The following is a 26,351-nucleotide window of genomic DNA, read 5'->3' as shown; positions in this document are numbered from 1 at the left end:
CAGTCTTCACATGCCCCTACGCACAGCCCTCCCACGGGCCAGTTAGGTACATTGCCTATGACGCCCGCCTACACAACTGCTGTTGAATTCGTGCTTCATGGGATGCTCTAAGGGGAAAGGAAGCCGATGACAGCAAGAACACTGCGGGTGTTGCCCCCCCGTGGGAGGTGGGAGGGGGTGAAAGAGGTGAGGGGCGTTGAAAGGTACAAGCTTCCGGTTACACAGTACAGAAGACGATGAGAAAGCAAGGCGGGGCATAGCAACTGGAGTTTGAAAATACGAACTGGGTATTGGAAGTTGCTCAGAGTAAAATCTTGAAAGTTCTCATCAGGAGAGAAAAAAAAAAAAATCTGTAACTTTTTACGGTGACAGATGTTAACTGGACTCATTCCGGTGATCATTTCACAGCATGTACAAATAATCATACATGAATCATGACATTGTACAACTGAAATTAATATGGTGTTGTACGTTAATTATACTTTTTTTTTAGTTTATTTATTCATTTTGAGAGTGGAAGAGAGAGCAAGGGAGGGACAGAGAGAGAGAGAAACAGAGAGACAGAGAGAGACAGAGAGAGAGAGAATCCCAAGCAGGCTCCGCACTGTCAGCAGAGTCCAATGGGGGGCTCCAACCCATGAACCATGAGATTATGACCTAAGCCCAAATCAAGAGGTGGTCGCTTAACTGAGTGAGCTAACCAGGTACCCCTTAGTTATACTTTAATAAAAAACTCCCCAAATTTAGTGCCCACTGAAGTTGCACCCAGATATAACTTCTCAAATGCTGCTCCTCTCACCTATAAAATACGGTAAGATGGATTTTTGCAAGCACAGTTTCTTCTTGTAATCAAATGTATCTATAGTTATATCATTTGCAACATTTTCTAGAATTATGTGAATTGCTGCACTTTCTCCTTTCTACAAGAGTTAGCATTATTTTTATGAAATGGTCCTGTTTTTTCATCTGATCCATTACAAGCACTCTTGAAGAGTAAAATCAGTTTACATGTATATAATACACTAAGATTATTGAGTGTTCGTTTGCTTTATCTCGTTGCTAATATGGCAAGTTAAAACCCTCGGTTTTGATGCTTTTTGGCTCTAACGCCCATTACATTTGAAAAGGTAGCATGCTAAAACTTGAAGATTTCTTTTTCGATATAAACGTATTGATAGGCATGTAAATTAGACTTCAAACAGGGATAAGAGCATATCAAACACTACTTGGCTGACTGTATAGGGTAGACCCAGAGGAGAAGAGCCGACCAATCTGTTATTTGTGTTATAACAGCTAGTGAGAACAGCAATAAAGGAAGTTGCTTTAATAGATACGTACATTAATAAGTATACAGTCAGTGGCTCTCTGCCATCCATGCGTTCTCAGTACTTTTGCAATTACTTCATTTTGCTATGTTGTTGTTTTGTCAGCCATTTTTTGATGTGAAGGATCCCTCTTAAAGCTGCCAAATGTCAAAGGCCTTTTATGTCTTTCACGAACAGATCAGATTTAAGATGGTCAGGAAAGTGATGCAAGCTCTTCTATTCTTTGTAAAGCATATTCAGTAATATTATGGAGGTGGCAATAAAAACATTTTTTGTAAATTTAGGATTTCGAAAATTTTCTTTGAAAGAAACAACTTTCTCGAAGTCAGCTTGACCGCGAAACACGGAATCAATACGTTTCAGCCACAGAATGGAGCTTGTTACGTACCTGAGGCTCTTTCAGAGGTCAAGGTTGTAAACTGATTCTTCTTTTAAAACTCGTAATCACGAATATGTTATTATAATTCTTTTTAATATTACTAAATGAACAGAGTGACCGACCAAAATCTGAGGCGTGGGCCTTGCTTGCTCACATTTTGGGGGGTGGGGTGGGGAGGAATCAGCTCACCTTTTTTTAAATCTACATTCTGTCTTTCTTAAACTCACAGTCCGTTCTTACCCAAGTTTTATCGTTTTCTTTTCGTCCTCTTTCCTGTTTCTCTTCTCATCCGTCATTTGCCGTCTTCTCTGGGTTTAAGTGCGGACTGATTTGGAAAAGACTCCAGCACGCAGGGCCAAGGCCAGCTCTGTGGGGGAGCCCCGAGGAAGACACTTGTCGTGGGTGAGACACCAGGTCGGCCTGCCAATCAATTCCCATTCCAGCCGCAGAGGCCAGCGACCTAGCCGCGTGGCCACGCAGGCTGTCAGAAGGCATTAGAGTAAATGTACTTACAGCCATAAACATGACCCAACGGAAGACCCGGGACACCAGTTGAAAAAGGAAAAGAAAAAAAAACAAAACAAAACCGGTTAATGTTGTTACCTGAAAATCTAATGTTTTCACAGAGGATAAGAAGGGCAAAACCCGCAAAAGTCCACCTCTTCACTGGCTAACTCTCTGGGCCATGTTCAGAGTAACCAAGAATGACTTTCTATCACGATTTTTCTAAGTACCTTTTCCTATTACCTTTCAAAAAGTATTAAATGTGCTTTTTTGTTTGTTTGTTTTGCTAATAAATGACTTTACTGCTTCTGAGAGTCATTGATTTAAGTGAAAAGGAGGATTTGATCATTTGGTCCAGTGGAGTAACAGAGATGAAACACCAGGAAATGAGCCGGCCCGCATCACCTGAAAAGTGCTAGGTTATCCCTGTGGGAGACGGGAGTGGGAGACTGTTCATTACTTGAAAGTGATTGCTTTGTCTTCTGATTTCAACTTGGATAAAAATTCACAGATAATAAAAGAAATATTCAGGGCGCCTGGGTGGCTCAGTCGGTTGAGCCTCTGACTTCAGCTCAGGTCATGATCTCGCGGTCTGTGAGTTTGAGCCCTGAGTCTGGCTCTGTGCTGACAGCTCAGAGCCTGGAGCCTGCTTCCCTCTCTCTCTGCCCCTCCCCCTCTCATGCTCTGTCTCTCTCGCTCTCTCTCTCCCTCTCTCTCTCTCTCTCTCTCTCTCTGTCAAAACTAAATAAACATTAAAAAAATTTTTTAAAAAATTCATGTTTTATACTGATGGCACATTTTATATTTTTTGCAGCTTGTTGTATGTGTTTTAATACATAAAATGTTGCTTTCACTTTTATATGTTCCAAAAGATCAAAGAGGGGAAAAAAAACAAAAAACAAAAAACAAAAAACAACAACCTACTTGTCAGGAGGATGTGAGTTTTAAAACAAATTTACTCAGAGGACCAATATTAGATTCAACTTCCTGTAAAGGTTTAGTACTAGGCAGTATTATTAAGTTTTGTCTTTAAATTCAGTGTTGGTGCCTTGCAAAAGCAATAAATCATAGTCTTGAGATGTTATTAAATGGAAGTAACCGAAATGAGACAACACTATCTTGATAAAAAAGCTAAAATTCTTAAATGCCCTGATTTCTAATAAAAATACATAGAAAATAATCTTTAATAGATCTCTTGTCAAGCAGGAATAACAAATAATTAAAAAAATAATCTGAGCAGTAATTAAGTCTCAGATTTTCTCCCAATATTAAAATTAAATATAAAATCTTTAGAGAATGAAAATTATTTTCAAAGCAGTTTTAAAATTTTGTTTATAGAAATTCATGGTTTGTTAATTTTTTTACTAAGTGTTTTGAGACGTACGATAAATATCGGAAGGTCTTCAAATTTCTTAAAGCATGAAATTATTTAAAGAAGCAGTAAAAACAAAGATCAAGAAGTGTTAATTAAAATTTTTTTAAGCTATTAAAGAATATTTAGCAAATACTTATAATTTATGTTAAATGTGTGGATGTCACTAGGAGATTTAACATTCAATTTTTGAGTATATTATATGTAAATAACTTATATAATTGTTCATCTCTATTTTGATGACCATAGATCCTCAGATAATCATATTTTGCTGTAGTAATTATAATTAAAAATTATCCATCATAGGTAAAATTGCTCAAAGGATATACTTGCAAATATGTTTATATATGATATCTTTGAAGGATTTTAATTTTCCCTTTCCCTTAAGTGTTTTTATTTCACAATAATTCATTTCCTAATGCATTCTGTAAGCATGAAAACACATAGATAAATGTAGGAACTATACGAAGGCACCCACCTCTCAGCTAATGTACATTTTTCTCTTGCATCTGGTGGTAATTTCTTAGATTCTTTTGTTGATAGAAAAATGTGCAAGTGTCAGTATCCTTGCAAGAGATAATGCACTGTTTTAACATAGTGTTGACATAATTTTTAATACAGTGGAAAACATCCTCAAGCTAAGTTGCAAATACTCATTTATAAAAATTTTAAGTCTAATTTTGACGAAATAAATGAAGACAGAGGAGTACAAGACATTAAGTATAAGTGAGGATATAGTTTATTCATTTATTCTCTGACTCAACAAAGTTTTTATAACTCTCATTTTGTGCCACACAGTGATATAGGTACAGGAAATGCCACTGTGAAAAAAGCAAAAAAAACCAAAATTTCCCTTCAATGAATGTATATTCTAATAGGTGATGACAGAATAAAGTGTGTCTATAATGTTATGCAAAGGAAATAAATGCCTGAGTAAACGTCACTTGATGCAGTAAATAGCATATTTACAGTCTTAACTGTTTAAATCTATATACCATTTGAGAGACGATTCTCAATTGTAAAGTAAGCAGTGATAATGAAAGCAAGAGTACAGACTCTCAGGAAAGTATGACTCAAACGCAATTACCCTGAGTCATATACCTGCTTTGAGGATCAGGGAGGACCCATGAGGTCGCAGCTCAACAAGAAGGTGCTCAAATCAGTAGAATTTCTTACAAAGTCATTTATTTCAAAACCTAGATTCTGGGTTGGGTAGTGTTGACTTTTATACATACAGTGCATCACACAGAGAGATTGATTTTAGTTCACTAGTAAAAACACTTCTGACTCAAATCGAGGCTTATGGGTTATAAATGTTCAGGAACTCAAATCCCTGCTCGCATTGTATCCATCACCTTGATTGAAGCATGGATAAAATATCCATAAGAGAGTCTGTCTTTGAATAATTGCTGAAGTTTTGTGGATGGCAATGAAGTCATCATTGTGAAGATATGGTAGGAGAACGATTTTTCATTAAATTTCATAGAATAGTGTATTATAGAACTTATTAAGAGTTTTAAAAAAGTAGGCACTATTCTAAGCACACTCTCATTTTCTGTAAGAAGGTAAAATAAAACAACAACAAACCACAGCCCGTGGCCCACAAAGAAAGCTGTCAATATCCTACTAGATATCCAAAAGATAAAATCCCGAGCTAACTTCCTTTCTAAGAAAACTGAATTCTACTTACACCAAGAGCATTGTAAGATTTGGGTACGACTCTTGTATTTCCTTTTAGAAACGTCATGGCTTCAGGCAGGCAAAAATATGCACATGAGAATCAAAAATTCACTAAAAACAAATGGGATCAGCTAGGTTCATGGATGCCATTTATCAAGTCTCCTTGGCCTATTAGATCTGTGTCCAAAATAATACATCAGTTTCATGTAAAGCAATTTCTTATACTCCTGAAAAAGGCTTTTCCTAGCTATGGTCATCGGTCATAGATGAAAACAGTGCATGGTACGCAGTGAGTGCCGTCTGATACTGGAGCATAAAATGCTTTAAAAATATGATTGGGTTTAGCGGTCATAACAATGATGGACTGTGTGTACTGAACCAAATAAACGGGTGTTGCCTTATACTGCTTGGCCAAGACGCCTCATCGATACTCTGTCTCTTTCTGCCTCAACTCTTGAATTTTTCAGCAAAGCACAGTAAAACCACATGGTGTTAGACGGTAATAGGACACCTTTGAAACACACACAAACAGTGAGTGTTAGTAACACAACCATTTGGATACATAACTTGAGCATTAAAGAGTTGTAGTTGTTTCTACAACGATATTCCCTTAAAATTTTACCGGAAGGAAAAAAAAAAAAACAACCAAATTTTTGTAGTCTCCTCCTGAAGTTTGCATATGCCCTCAATGTAACAAAAAAAGGGTCAAATATACATGACAATAATAGTTCACATTCCTACAGAGGTTTGTACTTTCCCAAATGCCTTAGCATTGCTATTTCATCTTGCATTTTAGTATCTCCTAGATAGGTTTTTATTTATTTTTTGTGTGTGTGTGTGGTTTATTTTTGACAGAGAGAGAGAGAGAGAGACAGAGCACGATCAGGGAAGGCGCAGAGAGTGAGGGAGACACAGAATCTGATGTAGGCTCCAGGCTGTCAGCCCAGAGCCCAACACGGGGCTCGGACCCATGGACCATGAGATCATGACCTGAGCCAAAGTCAGATGCTCAACCGACTGAGCCACCCAGGCGCCCCTCCTAGATAGGTTTTTAAAAAACAGCTAATGATCTAAGAAGGCTTCAAACCACTCAACTATAAAGGAAAAAATTTTCTTTGATCACTCCCAAACTGTAGGTATGTACTTAAAGGTGCAAGCTTTCCACTGCCGTCTAATCTTGAAGACTCTCGCAGTTAGCATCATTGCTTCTTCTCACAACATGAATAAGATAAGATTACTGTCATTTTGTGAGGTGAAGCTACCTGAGGTTCGAGAAGGGCAGGTGACCTGTCTAATGTAACCAGCCAAACTGAGACTGGAACAAAGTCTATGGCATAGTCTTTCCACCATACCACCTGACCAGATCTAGTCACTGAACGGTTACTGTTTCCATGGTACAATGTGAGTTTCCATGGCAGCCAACTCAGCTAATGGGATAAGTTCCTGAAAAGTGATGGAGTCACTGCCAGTCGTAACAATTGCTGAAATGTTGTTGTTACAATTCAATGCCGACACCCACATAGACAGAGTGATACGGAAAGTGTTGTGATGATAAACTGGAGAAGTCATTGTTTTCCAATGAATCAAGAAAAATTACTATTAACACTTTCTGGAGAAATGGCCCCAAATTATTCTTGGACATTTTACAGAGAAGGTCTTATGCTTTGATTTGGCCACAGTACAATTTCCTCTTCGGGGTTCGAGTCCCTTCTCAAGTTTTAGTGAAACAGACAGGGGAAGCAATCCCAACAACAAATGAAAGACAACAGCACTATACGGTATTACAAAAGTTTTCAATTGGTATTTAATTATCAAAGGCAAAAGCCACAGTGACAAACATTTATAACATTCTGCTTTCATTTGTGGAAGTAAATTAGATGACTATGATACATTTTAGTAAGTGGGGATCCGTTTATAGTAGATCTAAAATTTCTAGTGTCAGCTTGCCAACTTGCATTTATAGTAAAGAATTCCAAAGGTGGTCACAAAGCCCTCTTGGAAGGATATTCAGTGTGTTTGTAATTGGAAGTTGTGTGACAAAGCTTGAGGAAGACAGAGACAGAAACAGAAAGAAAGAGGTAAAATACCTGTTTTACCTGATGACATGGTTGGAAAAAAAAAAAAAAAGAATATGCATTATACCAGAAGAAAAGCTAATATAGATGGGACATTTTGTATATTAAATCTAATATCAGTGTTTGTGTTTGGCAACCATGAACTTAATTAGAAGACACATTTAAAGCTACATTTTGCTGTTCACTATCAGTCCTAAGAACCTGGGTTTATTATTGTTTAGGAAAAGATAGTTCTATGAAGATATTGTGACTGCATTGGGAGATTGAAAGGTCAGACTAAAATAGACGAGAAAATTCTGTTCTCACTTTCGTATTCCTAATGCAGTCAGATCAATAGATTCAGGTGAATAGTTTGTAGAGACAGTTCAATTAGCAACTGCTATCAGTGACCCATCAGCATTATGTTAGCAATTGAAAGAATGGAGAAAATTGTATCCTGAAACCTGAAACATATCATGCACCATCTAACAGATTAATAAAGGTAATGCTTAGATGAGGGTGTTGCTGTTGGCAATAATAATAAAAACATTCATAAATTGTGTATACACAAAAAGCATTTGATTTTAACCTCACCACGGCCAAACCTGGCTGCCCTAGTAAGAAATTCTTCCTTCCATCCCCTTCCCTCACCAAATGTACCCCCTTGTCTTTGCATATCAGTTAATAAAAAGATAGTTTCCTAAAAATAATCTATTCATCTTTTTACCTGCTTATAGGAGATTTTTTTTGGTTTAACCAACATTTCTGTCAGAGAAGCAACTTACGTCTGAGCAATTTTAATTACTTCCCGATAGAATTTATACACAAAAAGAAGGTAGCAGCAAAATACAATATACTGACATCTGAAAACCAAGGAAGTCAGTCTCCAAATGTTAACAACCAAGTCAAAACGTATGGTTTAAATCCCTCCACACACAGGGACTGAGTGAATATAAATATTGTTGAGAGAAACATCTCGTGTTGACGCTCCATACAGTCGGCAACACGCTGGGTACGGAAGGGTCAAGCTCTACAACACCAAGAGCAGGACTCGGTCAAAATGCTTCAGAATGAGTTATCACAGATGTGTGTTTCATCTTTTACACGTTGAAGATCCCAGCTTCGACGTCATCAACGGATGGCTGTTAATATCATGGCGATAGAACATGAGTCTCACCATCATTACAGTAATGTTAAGTTCCTAGGCTATTTTCAAAAGTTTGCAGAGCCTCGCGCACCTAAATGAGGGTCCCAAGAAATGATATAGAAAGGATATTTGTATTTTTAGATAATCAACATAGCAGACATTTCAGCATTGTACAGAGTAAGCACACTTCTGTGCTGTACTGGGAGCTTAGCTACACAGCCCAGCATTTTTAATAAAATCATTTTAGAAATAATCATAGTATTTACTAATACATTCTTAATGTCAGCCATGCTACACAGCACTTTATATTGATTATTTCATTTTTATACACACATAACCCTACCTTAAACTATGCATGATTTTATATGTCTAGTGTACAAATAGCTTAAATCATTTATGATACTTGTCCAGAGTTACAAAGCTAGACAGTAGAATATCTAACATCTGAATCCGTAACTCTTTGCGTATCACAAAAAACAGGCTATATAATCTACTTACTTACCGTAAGTATCTCCAACTATACCTTTTTTCTCCTGTGTTTATCTCAAAAATTATAGGATCACTTTATTTATTTGTTTTTTTTGGACCAGTTTGAATTCCACTTTAGTAGTAATGCCACATAACTTAAACTTTGTGTTCTTTTTATTTTTTTATTTTTTTAAATAAGGTGCACACCCAATATGGGGCTGGAACTCACGACCCTGAGATTCAGGGTCACATGCTCTACTGACTGAGCCAGCCAGCCGCCACCTAGACATGTGTGCTCTCAAGATTATTGTCCAAACCTTACCATCATAAATGCACAGGCTGGAAAGACATCAATTAGTCTAAATTCACTTTAAGTCAGTGAACTTATTTCTACCATCTTCTTTCCAAATAACTGCCTGGCTTATCTTGAGCAGAGACAATACATTATCCTCTCTGCAGCCCTTTGTACCTTCAAAAGTTGTTGTAATTCCTGTGGTCATGTAAAATTGAAATATTTGCCTATGAACATCTCATACAGATGCCTTTATCCTATACTTGGAACATCATTAAGAAAATCTTATTTCTTTCACCGCAAGAGTTGAATAACTGAAAAAGTCTTTTTCCCATTGTAACACACTTAGTCTCTTTAACTCCATTCATCTTATGCTGTTTTATAACCCCTTACCTTACCACTGTGATCACTTTCTTCTATGTCTTTTGCAGAGTGAGTCAGCACGGTGCAGAGAAGTGAACAGGGTGTTTGGACCAAGATAGTTCCTTGATCTTAAAATATGACGTCCTATCAAAAAAGGACATGTACTTTATCCCACATGCTGCCAGTCAGCATGGACTGCGAAATGAATAGTTCTGCAGTGAGAAAATCCGATTCAAGTTTTTCTCCACTACATATTAGATGTGTGACCTTACACCAGCCATAGCTTCTCTGAGTTACAGGACTTTTTCCCTGCGTTGATTTGAAATAATCTTACCCATGAAATAGTTCACATTGTGGATATTATTTCCTTTTAAAAATTATTCATAAATCATATTTAAACGTAATCTCTTACATATTTCTCTTTTGACAAGAGGTTTGGGTGAGATGCTGTATCAGATTGCAGTTGGCAGAATAATCCTGTAATCTCAATCTGTTTTTCCCTGTTCATATTTTAAAGTTGGAGGCACTAACTCCTGTGAATTTTCTGGAGGAAAATCTCACTGTGGGTTTTCAAGTTTCAACCACTGTCAATGTGTGGCAGCCAATGACTGCCATGAACAGACATGTGGTCAAACACATTTGAGTTTATGGATCTGATATCATCCAAGTGACTGAACTCTCGGGCAGCTGTGGGGTGACTCAGTTAGAGGGTATTAGAATAACTTTACAGGACTTGGTGATCTAGGAAGTGTTCAAGGATGCGGGGTTTTGTGCTCAGGAATTGGAGTTAATTTTTATGATTGGATGTCTGATTAATTTTATCTTCATGGTTGGAAGAAAGAAAAGGGGATGGCATTTGTCATTGTTAGCAGAACCCACTGTCACTCATATTAGGAAGAAAAATTCTTGTCATCACCTATATTCAAACATGGGTGTGGGAATAATCTTGTCTTTATTTTGCTTCATCATGTCTACACAGCAGTCTTGTCCGTGCTGATATTCTGTGAGATTGTTGATGTTCAACAGAAGAACACCAAGGTCTAGCTCTGAGTGTGAGGCTAGCTCCTGGATGAAAGGTCTTTTCCAATGCTTTGTCACCCTTTTGGGTCAAGTGTGCACAAAGTTAGACTGTAGCACCTTCATGCACTGTAACATTTTGAAAGATTTGCTAACCAGGATATTGTCCAGAGAGTGCTTCTTAGAGTTGGATGAGAGCCAGTCCTTTCTTTTCCTTTTTATTTTTTATAAAGTGAGTCATTAAATCATCTGACATGACAATATCTATGCTAGACCATTTATGATTTTATAAATCACCCAGTTCCAACACAGTGATTGCCAGAAACAAAATGGCTATTCATCTTTCAAAGGGACCCAAAGCTAGGAACTTAGATGACCTAATTCATACAATGAAAACATCCCATTTCCTAGTTGGGTCTTTTTGTTGGTTGGTTGGTTTTTGTTTTGTTTTGTTTTGATTAGCTTGTACATGAGCTTTTTCACTTAACTTACAGTATTTATATAGTTAAAACAAAACGAACAAACAAAAAAAGTATTGCTATCTCTCAAGATCCCCTTTGGGTAGCTAAGAGGAATTTTTATGAATGTGCAACACCAACTGATCAGCGGGGATTTGGGAGAAGTTGTGTTTTCGTATGAAATAGAGACTTAAAGGGGTACAGAATCCACCAGAAATGGAAGCATAATTGATCTCAACTGAAGTAAATCCCTTAAGGTGAGAAAAATGTTTTGAGTGCAAATAAAGAATTCCTGCATAGACGGCTGGAGTGACTTTGAATAGAACAAACTGTTTACTGCACAAGAAAAGCCCTAATACAGTTCTGCTTTCTGATGAGCTAAATTTTGCTGGCAGTGTTTTAATGACATCTGAAGCCATAGCTTCTGAAATATTTCTAAGAATTCTCAGCTTTCAATCTCTTGATGGAATGGATGTCTAGCAGTCAGGAGAAAATTATATCTTTCTTTTGATGTGGCAAATATGAATCTATAAATCAACTCTGGGAGTTTTGTTCTACTTGATAAGGTCCTTTTCCATGGTGTCCATTGAAGGAGAGTTTCTTTCTGATGTCATTTCTGGAAGTCCAATGTCCCCGTGTCAGGTACGTCTTTAAAAAATGTAACAGAAATGTGTTAGCGATATTGTGGTCCTTATCTCTTGTGGCATTTAGTCATATTAGCCCAAATAAGATAGAACCTAGGATTCAGGGAGTAAAATTTCTAAATGTGTGGGCTTTCCTCTTATTAACTTATGAAAAGATAGCTTGTGGATCCTTAATGGGATTGATCTTAACATAATTTAATTCAATGGCAGTGGTTTAGCCCCAGGAAGCTCAAGGGTTTCTGGAAGTTTTGAACTTCCTTGTAGTTTTATTATTAGCTATCTTTCTTTTTTGTAATGTTTGTGGATGATAAGGTTGGTAGACTTCCTAAAGAAAGAATACAGCTTCAGAGAGCTATTTGAAAATAATACTAGTAAGGTTTGGGTCTCTGTTATTGTGATTTCCTATGTTGCTAATTCAAAAGTAAGCAAATATTTCCCCCCCATTATTGCTATAGCTCTCCATAAAGGCAAAGCCTTAACCCATACTGAAAATAAACAACTATAACTGCAATATACTCTTGGATCATTTAGTGGGGCCCAATGTTGTCTCAAGTTTTAGATTTCTATCCATATCCTCCTTTTATAGAAGAAATAGCATGAAATTATAGGAAGAAAATTCCATTTATAAGAGAAAGAGCAAAGCATGGAATATGTCCACCTGTTCTTTATCTCAAGGTATGTTTATTCACAAACTCATCACCAAAATAGGATACTTTTCATATGAAAGACGTTCAGATGCTTACTCCAACTCGAGAATTCTCTGATTTTAGAAAAACATTGATTCTGCCAGGAATCAAAAAGAGAAATAGGTCATTTGATATTATATTTGATAGGAATGCTTCCAAATGTTTCTATGCAGTTGCTGTATGCCAGATATTTTTCCACTGAAAATCAGAATAATACATTGGATATTTACAAAATCCTATAGTTTATTCTACTTCATACACTGCTGTTTTGTTTTGTTTTCCCTCTGAGGTTTATGTGAATACAATAAGCCTATCCTCCAGTGCTTTTGTGAATCAGGGGGAAAAGAAAACCTTGAGGTAAGTAAGATATTCATTTATACACATAAAATTTAAATTTACTAATAGTCTACTGTAAGGGATGACCTAAAGGCAATTATTACTTTTTACTTCAAATACAAATACATACTCTGTTTTCCTTAGAACACAATGACATGCCGTTTAAACTAGACCTGCTGAATTAGAGAATAAGAAAATTTTAAAGTTGGTACATCCCTCAAACACTAATGTTCTGAATCACAGTGGGCCTTATTCATTGGGCACTAAAAATAAAGTATCTTTTCGCTGAAGACAGTAAATCAAATTAACAGGTTTCTTTTCTCCCTAATACAAGCTTGAAGACTATCCCAATCAGTTTTCGTAAATAATTGTATGGACTGAATTTGTCCCCCCGGAAATTCATATGTTGAAGTTCAGCCCCCAATAGAACTGTACTTGGAGACAGGGCCTTTAAGGAGGTGATTAAGAATAAATAAGGTCATCAGGGCAGGGCCTGACCCAATAGCACTTTTGTCCTTATGGCAAGAGGAAGAAACACCAGAGAGGTGCAGGCACAGAGGAAAGGCCATGTGGGGACGTAGCGGGAAGGTGGCCGTCTGCAAGCCAAGGACAGAAGCCTCAGGAGAAACCAACCGTGCTGACTCCAGATCTAACCAACCCCGGATCTTACGCTCGCAGCCACCACAACTGTGAGAAATGAATTTTGTTGTCTAAGCCACCACTGCTGTACTTTGTTAGGGAAGCCCTCGCAACTCAGATTACAGTTTATGTTAAATTATACAGAAAGAATCTATCTGCATTATACGTGATAGAATGGTTTTCTTGCATTTTTAAGGTTTTTTTTTCTCATTTCGATCTTCTCATTTGTCCATAAGCTCATGAAGTTTAAAATGATGTAATATGACCATTACCAGACTGCTGCCGGATCAGTATGTATCATTCCCTGACACTAGTCATAGAAATACTTTTGTCAAAATATTAATTATGTACATATCAAGCACGTTTGGAGGTGGAAAACATATTGAATGCTAAATGAACAAAATCATCAAGAAAAATTATTTGGGCTATGTTTTTCCTACCTTTGCTCCCCAAGAAGGACCTTCAAATTGTTGTTTTTAAAACAGCAAGGGCCTGCAGTATTCCCATAAATACAGTCTTTGCTCTGGTGCCTGGGTGGTTCAGTCCGTGAAGCATCTGACTTCAGCTCAGGTTGTGATCTCGTAGGTTCTTGAGTCTGAGTCTTGAGTCCTCAATGGCGTGAGATTGAGCCCTGCATCAGGTGAACACAAGCCCCGCCTTGTGTGAGCCCCCCACCCCCACTTCTGGCTCACCTGCACCCTCTCTGGATCTCAAAAACAAACAAACAAACAATCAAAAACTACAGTCTTTGCTATTGCCAAATGGCTCAGCATTTACTCTAGGCAACGTTTGCCAGATAGAATCTAAGAAATATCATAGCTATATGGCTTAGCAGAGTAAGTACAATAAGTAGTCAGGAAAGATTACATTCATTACAGGTATGTTACTGTTATGCAGTACAGGTGCATATGTGCACAACATAGAGGCTTCTCGGCACATTTAACACATTGCCCCGTGTTCTAATTTTTGTTTTGTTTTGTTTTGTTTTGTTTTGTTTTGTTTTGTTTTGTTTTACAGTGGCAGGGTATGTGCTCAAATGAATACAGTATGGCAACCACGTTTGTTGCATATACAGGCTTTGGTCCAAAATAATTGAACATGGGCTTACAGCATATTTTTCAATTATCTTATGAATTTTTTTTTCTTCAAAGCCTAATGTTTCCACAAAAATACAATGGTAAGGGCTGCAAAATAAGACACACACACACACACACACACACACACACATGCACGTGCGCGTGTATTGTTATCTTGTGTGTATTAGGTTATACAAAGATTATTCCAAGAAACCAGACATTTTCACCTTTAAAGAGAGTGTGATTTGGGGCGCCTGGGTGGCTTAGTCAGTTGAGCATCTGACTTTGGCTCAGGCCATGATCTATCTCATGGTTCATGGGTTTGAGCCCCATGTCGGGCTCTGTGCTGACAACTCAGAGTCTGGAGCCTGCTTTGAATTCTGGGTCTCCCTCTCTCTGCCTCTCCTCTGATTGGTCCCTCTCTCTCTCTCTCTCTCAAAAATAAATAATAAATATTAAACAATAAAAAAATATAGCGTGGCTAGAAATATGAATAAAGTAGAAATGATTTCAATTCATTTTAAAATAATAAGAATAAAGAATTCTTTAGATGAATATTAGAGTAGATGACCATGTTATATATAGTAAGACTGTTTTATTAGTAACTTTTATTACAAAAAAGAGCTGTTAGTATGTTAGTGAATGGAAAAAAAACATTCATTTGCGTGGATTTTTTAAATGAAAAAAATGGAAAACAGCAACATGTAATTTATTCAAATTTGCACAAAGTTGGATAACCTAATGGCCACAAAGAGATGTCAGGAAGAACAAGGTGTCAACTTTTTTTTAAAAAATGCTAATTCTTTTTTTTTAAAAGAAGGATGCAATAATTAAACCATTTCCAGGAGAAGGTATTTATTTCTAGAGTTAACCTTGATATAAAGATAAAGATTCCAGGCTTTACGTTTTAGGCTTCAAAGGAAGAAATTATCTTTAACTCGTATTTCCAAGCTGTGGCAGGACCTAGTGAAGAATCTTGCCATTATTGTCATCTTTGGGTGCCCAACGCAAGTGCAACTGCCTCTACAAAAGCGCTAAAGGTCTCTGGCGCGATTACATTTAGTCATTCCTGCTTCGTGGAAGAGAGAAGTGTTTCTTCCTATTAATCTTAACAACAAGAAAGAACATTCCATGACATATTTGTCACGTGCTGAAGTGAAACTAGATCCACGTCATTGCTCTCCACCCTTGCCAGGACCCAGCCTTGACAGGTTTGACTGTACTAGTGCCTCTTCATCAGGCTGCACCTGGCTATGTTGGATCACACACATGAACGCGGTCTCCTTTCCTCTGCGGGGTGCTTCAGTGCTTGGCGACTGACGGACTGAATCTGGCGGAACTAATAGACCAAATGATTGTTCATTGTTTTCTGCTGCTTTATTAATCACTGCTCGTCAAATCTGACTAAGATCCAGCTCTCTGGTTTGTCAGTATGGATTCCATTTGTATAAAAGGACTGGTCCAAGCTAAATGCTCTCAGTGATGGGAGGGGAGGACGAACTTCCTCTTGGCCTTCTGGAAACATCCCCGTGCCAAATTAGAAGGCCAGAGCTTTGGCCCCAAGGTATAAACAGAATGGCAAAGCACAGATTCATAAAAAATGAAACTACAAAAGCAGGTCATGTTTGCTGGGGGAGCTGTAAAGATATGCCTACTGTAATGATCACACAATGTGCCCTCCACGCCTCTGGTACACCCTAGTAATGCATAATAAGCTTGCTTAAAGCAAACATATGCAGAATTCTCTGGAATTCTCTGCAGAGAGCAATTCTTCAACCTGACCATACACTGTGGCATTCATTATACATACTTTCTGCTCCTTGATTTGGATGCATATAAAGAGCTCAATCAGTCATTTAAACATGTGTCCTGAGTCCTTAGTTTGAAATTATTCCTGCCCTCAAGTAGGTCACAATCTGGTGGGGTAAAAAAACCATGTAGACATATATTTATTGTGATGCCTATAAAGATTATAGAATAGGAAAGATTAGGAAGGAAATGAAGGAACAAGACAGGTGCAGAAAGCCCAAAGTTCTCTGGGTGCCTCAGGCTCCTCTAGGTCACAGATCACAAGTAACTACCTGTATTAGACTGTGTACAAAGAACAGGTAGGGATGGGGGAAATGCACACAGCTCTGCCTAGGTTTTTAGACTAAAAACTACAGAATTGGATAAGACAGTTCATTCATTCAATGGATCAAAAACTTTTAATTGAGTATCAACTTTATGTTAGAAAATGCAATTTTCCCATGTGCTGTATCTTCTAATAAGGATTTGAAAGGGAGAACAGAGGGCACCTGCCTGGCTCAGTTGGTTGAGCATCCAACTTCGGCTCAGGTCATGGTCTCGCGGTTCACGAGTTCAGGCCCCCAGTGGGGCTCTGTGCTGACAGCTCAGAGCCTGGAGTCTGCTTTAGATTCCTTCTTCTTCTCTCTTTCTTCCCCACCGCGACTCACACTCCATCTCTCTCTCTCTCTTTCTCTGTCTCTCTTTCTCCCTGTCTCTCAAAAATAAATACACATTTTAAAACATTTAAAAAGAAAAAGAAAGGGATGATGGTTGAGGCTCCGCCATCCATCAGGTGCTCCGGGCGCGTGCTGCTGCCCGAAATCCCTTTCTCCACACCCTCTCTTTTGTTTCCACATATACTCTGACTTCGTTTCAGACTGGGCATTGTATTTTATACCTTCTTCCTGTGACTCCTACTTACTGAAAATCATAGGCTATTAGGGTTCTTATAAAGAGCCTTGGAGACAAGTCTCTTCATTTTTTAATGAAATCCAAGTTTGAATGTTTTGATAGACAAAAAAACTGCACATATTTAATGTATATGATTTAAATTTGGACATGTGCCTACCCTAGTGGTATCAAAATCACAATTAAGGGCAATAAACGTATCCATCAGCTCTAGAAGTTTCCTGGGGTCCCGCGCGTGTGTGTGTGTGTGTGTGTGTGTGTGTGGTGTTTGTTAATACTTAACACGAGATCTACCCTCTTAATTTTTTTTAATATTTTTAAAATTTATTTATTTAAATTCAAGTTAGTTAACACCAGTTTAGTATTGGTTTTAAGAGTAGAACCCACTAAATTTTAAGTGCAAAATACAGTATTGTGAACTATAGGCATGGTGCTGTACAGATTATTCTGCCCTAATAAAGAAGGAAATCCGCTGATCTGTGACAACACGGGTGAACCTAGAAGGTTTTCTGCTAAGTGACATAAGTCAGAGAACAAACACTGCATAATTCCACTTATATGAGCATCTAAAACAGTTAAACTCATAGAAGCAGAAACTAGAGAGAGATTGTTAGTGGGAGGGGGTAAGGATAATGAGTTGTTGTTCTATGGGTATAAAGTGACAGTTATGCAAGATTCCTTTCATCTACTACAGGAATTATTTTATTCAGCCTTCTTTAACATACACTGAAATGAGATTTGATGATACTCTGCAAAATTTCCTAATGAAATACCTAAGTAAAAAATGAATTAGAAGGCAACTACCTACATTTTAAAAAGCATATTTACTCGAACCATAAATGTCATGTTGAAATTGAAAGAACTCTAATACCATTTTAATTAAAAACATAAGCAAAATAAGGATGGCGGTTGATTAAAATACATTCAACAATTCGAATATTTAGTAAAAAAAATGCAAAATTTCAGAGTAGAAAAATCTGTTACAACAGAGAGCATAATTGAAAAAAAAAAGATTTTTTAAAAACCCAACAAGATTTGATAAAATAACGTGGTGAGAACACTGAATACAAAATAAATATGTAAAAAGTCAATTTTCTCCATAATAATAATAGTGATAGCAACGACAATAACTACATTCAACTCACAATAGGAAATAAAAATAAAAGAATAAATCTTGTATTTTATCTCATACCATACATGTTGAAATTCTAATAAATTACAGACAAAAAATTCTACATCATAAAAATAACAAAGTCCTAGATGTAAATTTAAGAAGCCTAAACTAAAGTCAGGGGTTGAGAAGATCTCCTTAACTGAGGTTAAATTAAGTTTTTTTATGTAACAAAAGTAACTCTACAAAGTTCATGGACAAGTAGCTGACTTGGAAGAAAATAATTGATGGCTAATACTTTTAATATACAAAGAGCTTCAGAAAACAGAAAAATGTGTAAATAATGTTAATAAAAAATTTCAAAATAGCAAATTAAGAGTAAATGTATGGAAATGATCATATTAATTAATATTCAGCAAATGTAAATTAAATATCCATATTTGCCATCACGTTTTCCCCATCAGATGAACAAAATTACGTGCAATAATATGTCATTGCTTCAGAGAAATTTTAGTTATTCGTTGCTGATGAAAATGTGAAATTAAGATATAAATTGTCTTAATATTAAATATGTACTCACCATTTGATTCACTAATTTCCCCTTTCACTTTTTTTTAAAATTTTTTTTAACATTTATTTAGTTTTGAGACAGAGAGAGAGAGCATGAACAGGGGAGGGTCAGAGAAAGAGGGAGACACAGAATCTGAAACAGGCTCCAGGCTCTGAGCTGTCAGCACAGAGCCCGACGCGGGGCTCGAATCCATGGACCGCGAGATCAAGACCTGAGTCGAAGTCGGATGCTTAACCAACTGAGCCACCCAGGCGCCCCTCCAGTTTCACTTTAAAATAAAAATGCCAACATGTTAGAACATATATAAAAGGATGCTTATTGAGTATTTTGGGGGGCAAAAATTGGAAACAAATTTAGTATCTATGAACTGTAAAGAGGATAGATTTATATGAAGGTATTCAAAACTAAACGTAATCTCCAAAGTGGTCTTGTAGGGATTTCCATGATGTATGATGGAGTATTGCATTGTAATAATGTGATCTCTATTTTTTTAAAAACAATGAAAACAATCATATATATGTCTTCACATTTCTATGTTATCCTGGAAAATATTCAAAAGAATGCTTAATAAAATCTTCAATGATGAGAAGTTTGTGCCAGAGGGGGAAAAAAAGAAACGATATTAAATAAAAAGGATGCTTTATCTCTTTCTTCCTCTCCTGATGTGGAATGCTATGTCAGCCGACTTGGAACATGTAGAAAGTGCCAGGAGAATTAAAGATATGCGACATCACCACTATCCATTGCCAGTGCCCAGTGTGTTTTTTATGTGAGGAAAAAATGGCCTTGCCCCCTCTTTCATTAAACACCCCTAGCTGATACACATCTTAAGTTAAATTACTAGACTCAGTAATGACTTTTAAATATAAATTTATAGCAAATATTGACTTTCAATTTTTTTCTCTAGTGATGTACTTACATGGTTTGGGTATTAGTGTTGTGCTGGCCTTACAAAACTAGCTGGACATTGTAATGGTTTTTTTATTATTATTTATTTTTATTTTATTTTATTTTTTTATTTTCTTGAGGTGTTTCTAAGATACATACTATTTCTTCTTCCAGTGTTTGGAAAAATTCGTTGAGAAATCCTTTAAGATTTAGATTTTCATGTGAAAGTTTATTAAACATAGATTCAGTTTCTACAAGATATATCATAATTGTGTCAATTGAATCAAATCTTGAGTTAAATGGGGTATTATATTTTTCCGTGAATTTTTCAGCTCAAACTTTTAAAATATTTTGGTACACACTTGTCAAGATTGTTCTCTTATTACCTGTTACTGTCTCTAGGACTACTACTAATGGCTATTTCTTTATTCATGGTGCTTGCAATTTCTACTTTCCTCTATTTATTTCTCAATCTTAATATTGTACAATTAACTTGATTAATCTGTGAAATTGTCTAATTTCGCTTTGTTGTTCTTTCAGATAATTGCTTTTTATTTCATTAATTTATGCATTCGATTTAAGTTGGTCTTCCTGTTCTGTCTTCTCAAGATTATTGTTCCATTTTTGATTTGAAGACTTTCTTTCCCTTCAACCATACGTATTCAAGATTATATATTTCCTCCTTAGCGTGATGAATACTGTATACCCAACTTTTAATGAGTTATCTGATAACACAATGTGTAAAAATTTGATTCATTGAAATTTGTTGGGAGTGACAAACTTCTGATCATCATAAATCATGTATTTTCTTGCTTCTATCAATTTATGAGATGTATGTGTAATATATCCCAATGGTGATTATGGCTTGGCCATTGATCCTTCTGTCATATCCTCGTTTAATATACTTTAGGGCTATGTCATTAGCCACGTGTGCTTGTAGGATATACTTTCAGCTAATTTTGGGGGGAGGGGAGCTTCTCTATTTGGTGTTCATCATCATTGTAAATGTGCAGTCTTTGAAGGATCCAGGCTTTGAAGTAATACATGACACAGATTTCTCTTTTCTTTACCGGGTCCTAGAGTCAACTGTTATCACTACAGACCCAGGGGTTTGCCAAAATCTGTGGGTAGCTTTTTCAGCCTTCCCTCTACAGTTTTTAGATAACCTAGATTTTTCAATGGGAAAAGCAGCATCAAACATTGTGTGCCCATATCTATTCACTGCCTGCTAAGCTCAGTGCTGCTTCAGAATTTCTTTTCTTGTAATATTTTGTTTGACTTGTCCATTAGCAGGTTGGATTTAAATCACAGTAAGGGATTCTCATAGTAGATTTCTGTCAGAGGTTGATTTTAAGATTGCTTCACAGATTAAAGTGAGAAGTTATCTTTTCTAAAACCTGGAAAAAAATAATATAAAACTGTTCTTTTTAGAACCCCAAAGTAGGGAGGGGGAATTGAAATTAATTGTGTTTTGCAAAAAAAAAAAAAGCTACTCTGTTTAGAAACTCAGATTTTCTTCTGTATTATTTTATAGGAATCTTGGTGTTTGCTATGTAAGAGTTTCTTCGAGTTATTTGTACGCTTTATTAAAATATTCAGCCAGGGAAAAGTGAAGATTTACTGCATTATATAAGTCTGCTTCAAATTTGTCTTTATCATAAAGTCTGAATTTTTGAGAGTTTGTAAGAATTGGTATGACAGAGACATTCAATCAACAAGAGTTGAGATCATTTTTTAAATGAGCTCATCTTATCCTGATACATAGGTTTGGGACACCTTATCTGGACATGATCCTCCCTTCCTGCTAATGCCTTTATTACAGCTGAACAGAAACTGTATTTTCCCCCAATACCTGTTGACTCATATTCTTCTCAGCAATTGAAAACAGCATATGTTGAAGCAATGAGGAATGGAAGCCTCTGGGCTTTTCTTTGCCAGCAAAAAAAAAAAAAAAATGAATGTTAATGTCAAAAATAAAGAAACATTAAGAACACAAATATTTTGGAGTAATATTCTTCACTGCTTCATGGATTAAAGTTGTCATTTTATGTTGTTTATGGAACTCAGACTTGAATAAGATGTGTGATTTTTGTCTACATTTTTGCAGGAAAATGCAGGCCCAGCTTTGTTAGAAGTATTTGCTTTTTGATTTACACATTCATTTATTCTCCCTATAATTTGAGTACCAAGCCTGTGTTAGCATGCCTTTGCCAGATGAGGCAACATTTGGTTAAAAATACTATGCATTTTTAGATTCAACTTCTAAATTAGTTTATTTTACTTAAAATTGCTTTTTAAAGTACATTAGTCATTTATATTTACATCATTTATCACGTATTTGTCACATACACAGTAGGAGTTTATGGTGAATGCTCATTGGAATGTAAATTTCTACAGGCAAAACCTTGAGAACAAGATTCTTATACATATGTAGATATATGTAACTGATGCTATGCCTTGCAGATTTCTCGAAAGTGGGTAATTTCCTTAGGATCAATCAATAGTATAAATGAAGTTTACACAAAAGTCATTATTGAAGCTATAATTTAATATGTTATTTAAATAATGTGATTAAGGGCACCGGGTGGCTTAGTCAGTTAAGCATCGAACTCTTTATTTTGGCTCAGGTCATGATCTCAGAGTCATGGGATCAAGGCCCGTGTTGAGCTCCATGCTGAGCTTGGAGGCTGCTTAAGACTCTCTGTCTCTGTCTCTCTTTCTCTGCCTCTCTCTCTCTCTCTCTCTCTCTCTCTCTTTCTCTCTCCCTTAGTCCCTCTCAGTTTGCACATGCTCTCTCTCTCAAAACAAACAAATAAATAATACCTTACATTAATCATGAAAGAATTGGCACATTTATGTGTTTCAACTGGAAAAAAAATATCCTCAACAAATGGAGATTAATTCACATTCATAGAGTTGAAATAAAACAAAAGAAGCACAATAATTCTCAGAGAAGTTTTTTAAAGATACAGTGAAAACATTTTACAAAGTATACTTGGAATAATAAGCAGCTTTGATAGGTTGCCATCACTTTTTAATTAACAAAATAGTCTCAGACCTATTCCTGAGCCTCTGAACCAAAAGTTTAATTTCATATGAGCAAGGCAGACTAATTCAAGAATCCACACTATGTGTATGAATGTTGACACTATAGATTTGAGGCTGGAATATACTTAATCTAAATATTTTAGTCATTTGCCTTGAAAAAGAGATAGGTGTTAGACTATTTCCCAGAAATTAAGTGAAGATAGCATGGAAATATATGTTTAAACAGTGACCAAAAAGGACCAGATTCCTAAGAGTCGGAGTTACATTCAGAAGTTTCTCTGCAGTTACTATTTCAGAAAACGTTATCAGTGTGTGTGTGTGTGTGTGTGTGTGTGTGTGTGCGTGTGTATGTGTGTGTGTATTTGGGTGATAATATTTAATGCTGGTCATTTGACTTTCTCTTTTGACATAGACTCTCTTCTCTGGTTATTTTCTCCTCGTTCCAATATTCATATCTGTCATCCGTAGCGATTATTTATAAAATAATTCATTTATAGTGTCTAAAATTACATACTCAGAAATCATAACTTGAATAAAATAAAATATGAATTTTTTCTAAATAAATTACATGAAAATAATTGCCTGGTTTTTTTTTTGTGAGCCACAAAATAGGATGATTTGTTTAAATTTAAGGATTGCTTTAGGGGTGCCTGGGTGGGTCAGTTGGTTAAACATCTGACTCTTGATTTTGGTTCAGGTCATGATCTCTGGCTCTGTGCTAATAGTGTGGAAACTGCTTGGGATTCTCTCTCTCTCTCTCTCTCTCTCAAAAATCAATAAACATTTAAAACTAAATAAATAAATTTAAGGATTGATTTAGATAATTTCAGTTGCACTATAGCCATGTATATAGTTAAGTAGAATATATGTACATTATTCTACACATTAAAATGTTTCTAGATTTTTGTAGTTATAATTGTTATTATTTGATACTATCTGTATATCACATGAACTGTGCTAGTTCTTTTTTATATTTAAGGGACTGAACAACATTAGAAGATTGTCATTGAGAAAACTTTTTTTTTCTTTTGCTTTTCAGTTTGGAAAAATATATTCCTGTTTACTAAAAATAACATGAATTTATTTCTTTATGCTGAATAAATCTTGTTAGCCAAGCTTAGTGTTTCATAATTAATTTTTTTTCATTTTCCCTATCCACTTAGACATCATTAACATTTAATAACATTGGATTTGATCTCCTTAGATAATCCATAAATCTAGCAGCAATTTACAAGTTCATACCTGTGTAATACACTTACCATGTTTTTACTTAAGATATGAGCCAATAATACGATTACTTTACCATGATGAATTATATAGTATTTGGGTGATTCAGTCATGTTTAAGCTTACTGACAAGGACAATTTCAGATGGTGTTGCCCCACATGTTTCTTCCTATCCATGGTTTCTTAAGAAAAAAAAACAAAAAAACAAAAGCAAAAAAATACCTTATAAAACTATTGCAATGTAAGTCCCGCCACTGAAACAAATTTTGAAAGGTACAGGTTACTTTGCTGAATTTTACTTGCACAACTTGTAGTCATTTGGGGAAAAATGGGGATTTATTTACTTTTAGGTGCATTTTAGGTATAGACATTGCTTCCCCAATATCTGTTATTGAGAATCTGTATATTAATACCTTTTATTGTGATTAACCATGCATTCTTAAAATTCCCATTTTTCTAAGATTCACATTCTGAAGGCCAGCTTGCAGAACTTCTGTGATTTTAGTCTGACACCCCCTGGTTTTCCAGCCTCATTATACATACTGTCCTTGCCTTAGCCTTTGCTTTTGACATTCCAAATCACTTTTGATTTTTTAAACATATTGTATTTTTATAATGTTCTCTTTGCTTATGCTCACGTTTCAATAGTTAAAATTCTCCTCTATCATCTTCATTACAGTTCACCATTCTGATCCCTTCCAAATTAACACACCCCTGCCCCATCCCTTTTAAAAAAAATAATCAAACTTCTATATTTTAGGCATGCTCTGTAACCACACAGATAATAAAACACCCGTTGCACTCCATATATTCTTTAATTTATATGTCTGTCTAACTGGCACTAAATAATTTCCTTCAAGAGAGGAGACGATGTTATATGTAATAACATAATTAGGGTATAAAATGTAATAAACATAGAGAAAATGTCTTATCAATATGCATGTACACATTTAGATGTATATACACAGGGTTCATCAATATAGTATTCCCTCAGTAATACTAAATCAAACATTCCCAGGAAGTCAGTAAGCATAACAACTTTTATACACCAAAGTTGTATCTACTTCACTGCAATATTTTCAGGTTAATGTGCAACCTTTATACCACGGCTGCCGCACTTGAGAAATGTTAACTTCCTTAGTCTATGATGGCAACTTTTTCACTGCCAGAAATATTCAAAACAGCAAAGACTTACACAGGAGAGTGCATCTTGTATTTAAGTATTCCTGCATAAGGTTACAAATTTCTGTTTTATTTTTTCCCAGTTTTATTGAAATATAACTGACATGTAACATACGCAAGTTTAAGGTGCACCACAAGATTTGATATACATATAGTTTGTGAAATGATGTAGCACACGGCATGGTGACTATAGTAAACAAATACAATATTATAAACTCGAAAGTTTCCAAAGAGTAGGTCTTAAATGTTATCACGATGCACACACACGCACACAAAGATAATCGCGAGCTGATAGAGGTGTTAACTCACCTTACCATAGTCACCAAACGTATTATTTTCCTTATGCTTTTTGGGGGGGAAGGCACCCATTGAAATAAGAAGCTGGCAGAAATATTCAAGATCATCTTTATTATAAGCTTCTTAATTTAGTCCTATTTAGAAACTTAATTTAGTGTCTTTTAATTTCAAAATAAAAGCTTTATCAATTTCTTCTGGAAACACTGGAAATACATTCAATTGTCTCATGCGTCAAAGTCTCGCAGATATCATCCCCATCGTCATGGTTTCTCTAACCCAAATAGCCTCAGTTTCTTCTCCTATGTTCTTTTTTTATGTAAGAATTTTGAGTCGTCCCACATGATGATTATTCTCCTCTGGACACAGTGTTGAGTCTCTAAGCACCTCTGAAAATGTAGTTCTCTGAACAAAGACAAAATAGAACACTTTACTTTTAGTCTGGAGTGGTCTAGAACTTTTCTGCCTCTCCACTGACTGTAGTCTATCCTCTGCCTTCTGTCACTTCGCTGAAAGTGTTTCTGTTTTCATCATTAATGTCTCCATCTAATACCAAATCTAATGGGCTTTTCTCCAGAGCAGCAATGGTTATGTTACTTCCCTTTCTGTGTCAATGGCAAGGTTAGTCACCCTTACGTTTTTGCTTCCCTATCATTCGGATAATGACATCCTCTTCATCTTCCTACCCCTATAATTTCTTTGTGTTTTTCTTTGCAGGCTCCTATTACTTTTTCTGCTCTCTATTTAATAATGCTCTTCAAGGTTTCTTTCTATATTCTCTTTGTTTCTTTATCTACACTCCCTTCACACTGTCTTCTAAAGGAAATTCTACCACATCAATGGTTTCAATTCAGGTAACGACCCCCATGTACCGGTCCTAGACCAGTCCTTCAA

The sequence above is a fragment of the Panthera tigris genome, chromosome D3 (assembly GCF_018350195.1).
Source record: "Panthera tigris isolate Pti1 chromosome D3, P.tigris_Pti1_mat1.1, whole genome shotgun sequence".
Classification (NCBI taxonomy): domain Eukaryota; kingdom Metazoa; phylum Chordata; class Mammalia; order Carnivora; family Felidae; genus Panthera; species Panthera tigris.
Note: the sequence above shows the minus strand (reverse complement) of the source record.